The following is a 5,575-nucleotide window of genomic DNA, read 5'->3' as shown; positions in this document are numbered from 1 at the left end:
GGTTGCGCAAGTCCACGGAGGGCTCCACCCACAAAGGGTCCACGAAGAAGCAAACTTGTCTATCCCACCATGGCCGTTGCCAACGAAGGACTTGCCTCACTAGCGGTAGATCTTCACGAAATAGGCGATCTCCTTGCCCTTACAAACTCCTTGGTTCAACTCCACAATCTTGTCGGAGGCTCCCAAGTGACACCTAGCCAATCTAGGAGACACCACTCTCCAAGAAGTAACAAATGGTGCATTGATGATGAACTCCTTGCTCTTGTGCTTCAAATGATAGTCTCCCCAACACTCAACTCTCTCTCATACGATTTGGATCTGGTGGAAAGAAGATTTGAGTGGAAAGCAACTTGGGAAGGCTAGAGATCAAGATTCATATGGTAGGAATGGAATATCTTGGCCTCAACACATGAGTAGGTAGTTCTCTCTCAGAAATAGGATGTTGGAAGTGTAGGTTCAGTCTGATGGCTCTCTCCACGAATGAAGAGGAGGTGGAGGGGTATATATAGCCTCCACATAAAATCTAACCGTTACACACAATTTACCAAACTCGGTGGGACCGAATCATCAAACTTGGTCGGACCGATTTAGTAAACCTAGTGACCGTTAGGATTTTCGGTGGGACCGAAATGCAACTCGGTAAGACCGATATGGTTAGGGTTAGGGCATAACGTAATCTCAGTGAGACCGATTACACAAACTCGGTGGGACCGATTTTGGTAATTAGCTAACCAGAGAGTTGGTCAGATAAACTCGGTGGGACCGATTTTCTCTTGTCGGTGAGACCGAAATGTTACAAAAGGGAAACAGAGAGTTTACATTGCAATCTCGGTGGGACCGATCGCTCACTTCGGTTAGACCAAAACGTTACGAAGGGAAATAGAGAGATTACAATCCCATCTTGGTGAGACCGAGATCCCTATCGGTAGGACCGATTTGCCTAGGGTTTGTGGCAGTGGCTATGCCATCCAAACTCGGTGGCGCCGGATAGGAAGAATCAGTGGGGCCGAGTTTGACTTTAGGTTTAGGACATATGTGTGGAAGTGGGAAAGTAGTCGAGGGTTTTGGAGCATATCACTAAGCACTTGAAGCAAGAGGCTCATTAAGCAACACCTCATCCCTCCTTGATAGTATTGGCTTTTCCTATAGACTCAATGTGATCTTGGATCACTAAAATGTAAAATGAAGAGTCTTGAGCTTGAAGCTTGAGCCAATCCTTTGTCCTTAGCATCTTGAAGGAGTTCCCACATCCTTTTGTAACACCCCGGATGTAACTTTCCATCTTTGTAACTCCAACTCTTGCCATTTTCGGCCATACGATATGATTATTCCCTCCATGGTTGGGTTTTGTCTTTTGTTTTGCATTTTATTCATGTCATGCATATCATATCATGTCATCATGTGCATTTCATTTTGCATACGTGTTCGTCTCATGCATCCGAGCATTTTCCCCGTTGTCCATTTCGCAATCTGACACTCCCACATGCACCGGCGCACCCCTCTTGTCTCTTTCCGTGTGCAGGTGTTGAACGTTCTCGGAATGGACCGAGCCTTGCCAAGTGGCCCTAGTATAGCACCGATAGACCACCTGTCAAGTTTCGGGTCATTTGGAGCTCGTTTGGTACTCCAACGGTTAACCGCACTCCCGCAAAGGCCTCTTTTGAGTTGCAGCCCAACACCCCTACAAAACAGCCCATTAACCCATCTAAGTCACTTCCATGCTCTCCGTCGTCGGATCACGATCGTGTGGGCGAAAACCGCACCTCATTTGGACACTCCTAGCTCCCTCTACCTATAAATATGTGCACTCCCTCGAATTTTCCGGATCCCCAAACCCTAGCCCGCTCCTCCTCCGCCGCCGGACACGTCCGGGCGAGTCGGACACGTCCGCCCGCCGCCGCCCGGCGAATCAGGCGCCACCACGTGGGCACCGCCGCCGCCCGCCGCCGCCGGCCCGCCAGGGCCGCGCGGGGCCCTCCCGGCCCGAGTGCCCCGCCGTCCGATCCGGTCGCCTCCGCGCCCCGCCGCAGATCCGCCGCCCCGGCGCCGCCGCGCCCCGGCGCCGCGCCCTCCCGCCGGCCGCCTCCCGCGCCGCCGCCATCAGCCACCTCCCGCGCCGCCGCGGATCTTCCCCGACTCCGGCCGCGCCCGGTCGCCTCCGCGCCCGCCGTCGTCGTCCTCCGCCTTCTGCCGGCCTGAGCTCCCCTCCAGCCACGTCCCCGACTCCGACGAGCCATCTCCGGCGACCTCGAACCGCGAGCGCGTCAGATCCGATCGAGTCCAGCGGTTGACTTTCTTCTCCCCCCGTTTTTCCCAGTCATAATCTGTTGTAAAATTGTTGCATCTTCATCGCATCACATCTTCGCAACTGTTGCTCCATTTTGGGCGTGTGATATACCGAATTGTTCGCCTCAAAGAGTACATCATTTCATATCATTGCATCATTTACATTTGAGCTCATCTTGATTCCCGAAATGCTGTTGGAAGAGGGCTTCATAATGTTAGTTTCAGATTCTTATCAGCACGAGCTCTTTTGTCATTTTTGCCATGATTGATGTGTGCATCCTATGGACTTGATCCCTAAATGTGTTTTGAACTAGGCTATGTCTTCTTTACATAGGTTCTTACCATGTATTTTTGTGATCAATGTGGTGACTAGCACAAGCATGCAAACTAGGCTTCGTCATAATGCTGATTTTAGTTCCTGTTCTGCTGTAATTTTGATGCCATGTAAACATGTTACTACAGAGAGATCCATGCATAACTTGAGATACTTCAGTAAGGGTGTTTTGAAAACATGGTTATGATCTATCCATCAATGGTCCTGGTTGCAATTATGGAGTAGTCTAGCATGTCATTTTCGTGCTCTACTTTTGCTTCAAAATGTTTCCTGGCAGATTGTTTACATGTTATTCAATTTGGCCAAGGTTGTTGTAGTTGATCCGTGTATGCTATGATGTTGTTTCTTGCCATGTATAGCTTCTATGACATATCTTCTTGATGGATGTATGCTTAGTTTATCATGAGATGCTCTGTAGTGAGTGCATCGAGCTCACGAAGGTGCCTTCGTAATTATGTCAATGCCATGCTTTGTTTGCTGAATCTGTTAACGGAACTTGCTATGTTTACGTGGGTGCCATCATATTTTCTGATCCTTTTTGGCTTATGGTCAGTAAGGGACTTTTGATCTATGCTTTGAGTAGATTCATGCCATGCCTTGCTTTTCTATTATAAGTTCCTGTAACATGTTGATAACTTGCTCTGAACATTGCTTCGTGATGCTGTTTATGCCATGTCCAACCTGATATTTTTTGCACTTTCTCCATGCTTGTTTGAACCTGTTATGATGTGATTTAGCCGTAGCTCAGTGTTCCTCTTTTGTAAATCATCTCCTGTAGATCACTGCCATATGCTTTGTTTTCATGTTGGGGTGCTGTAGCATAATTTCTTGTTGCATGCTAAGTAGCATCGTGCTGTTAATCGCAGCTTTGTGCCATACTTGTCTTGCTTGCCATTTGCAAACCGTGCATCCGTTCCCGGTGATCTCTATATCGATTTCAACCGAAATCATCTCATCTTTCCAGCGGCATACTTGGTTTGCCAAGTTGATGCCTTGTTCATCCTTTTTCCTCTCGAAGCACGCATATGCATTGCATATCACATCTCGCATAGCATGACATGTTTTGCATCATGTTGCTTGTGCATTGCACCGTGATTTATTGTGGTTCCTTTGCTTGTGTTCTTGCTTTGGGTAGAGCCAGGAGACGAGTATGTGCACGAGGAACCTGTTGAGTACGCTAGCGAGGATCAAGCCTTCGACAACTCTGAGAACCTTGCAGGCAAGATGACCATACCTTCGATATCACTTCTATCTTTGCTTGCTAGTACTCGCTCTATCGCTATGTTAGCTCTACCTGCCATTGTTTACCATGCCTCCCTATTACCATGTCAACCCTCTAACCAACCTGTCCTAGCAACCGTTGTTTGGCTATGTCACCGCTTTTGCTCATCCCCTCTTATAGCATTATTAGTTGCAAGTGAAGATGAAGTTTGTTCCTGGTTGGAACATGGATATTTTGGGATATCACAATATTTCCTGTTTAAATTAATGCACCTTATATACTTGGTAAAGGGTGGAAGGCTCGGCCTTATGCCTGGTGACTTGTTCCACTCTTGCCGCCCTAGTTTCCGTCATACCGGTGTTATGTTCCTTGATTTTGCATTCCTTACACGGTTGGGTGATTTATGGGACCCCCTTAACAGTTCGCTTTGAATAAAACTCCTCCAGCAAGGCCCAACCTTGGTTTTACCATTTGCCACCTAAGCCCTTTCCCTTGGGTTTTCGCGAGCCCAAGGGTCATCTTTATTACCCCCCCCCCCCACCCACCCGGGCCAGTGCTCCTCTGAGTGTTGGTCCGAACTAGAGCCACTTGCAGCGCCACCTCGGGGAAACTTGAGGGCTGGTTCTAGTTGTACGTAGTGTTCATCCGGTGTACCCTGAGAACGAGATATGTGCAGCTCCTATCGGGATTTGTCGGCACATCGGGCGGCTTTGCTGGTCTTGTTTTACCATTGTCGAAATGTTTTGCGAACCGGGATTCCGAGACCGATCGGGTCTTCCTGGGAGAAGGTTTATCCTTCGTTGACCGTGAGAGCTTGTGATGGGCTAAGTTGGGACACCCCTGCAGGGTATATAATCTTTCATAAGTCGTGCCCGCGGTTATGAGGCAGATGGGAATTTGTTAATGTCCGGTTGTAGATAACTTGACACTTGACTTCATTAAAATGCATCAACCGTGTGTGTAGCCATGATGGTCTCTTCTCGGCGGAGTCCGAGAAGTGAACACGGTTTGAGTTATGCTTGACGTAAGTAGTTTCAGGATCACTTCTTGATCGCTTCTAGCTTCTCGACCGATGCGTTGCTTCTCTTCTCGCTCTCACTTGCGTATGTTAGCCACCATATATGCTTAGTGCTTGCCGCAGCTCCACCATATTACCCCTTTACCTACCTATGAGCTTAAATAGTCTTGATCTCGTGGGTGTGAGATTGCTGAGTCCCCGTGGCTCACAGATTCTACCAAAACAGATGCAGGTGCCGAGGATACTGGCGCAGATGGCGCAACTGAGCTGAAGTGGGAATTTGATGAGGCCCTTGGTCGTTACTATGTATCATTTCCAGATGATCAGTAGTGGAGCCCAGTCGGGGCGATTGGGGATCTAGCATTTGGGGTTGTCTTCTTTTCATTTGAACTTGACCGTAGCCGGTCTATGAGTGTATTTGAATGATGTATGATCTTAATTATGTATTGTGTGAAGTGGTGATTGTAAGCCAACTCTCTTTATCCCATTCTTGTTCATTACATGGGATTGTGTGAAGATGACCCTTCTTGCGACAAAACCACCATGCGGTTATGCCTCTAAGTCGTGCTTCGACACGTGGGAGATATAGCCGCATCGTGGGTGTTACACCTTTAGTCCATGCCACTCCATTGTTGAACTTATCTGAAACATACTAGATAAAAGTGTTAGTCCAACAAGAGATATGTTGACATTAATTACCAAAACCACCTAGGGA

This window comes from Triticum aestivum, chromosome 2B, assembly GCF_018294505.1.
Source record: "Triticum aestivum cultivar Chinese Spring chromosome 2B, IWGSC CS RefSeq v2.1, whole genome shotgun sequence".
Classification (NCBI taxonomy): Eukaryota; Viridiplantae; Streptophyta; class Magnoliopsida; order Poales; family Poaceae; genus Triticum; species Triticum aestivum.
Note: the sequence above shows the minus strand (reverse complement) of the source record.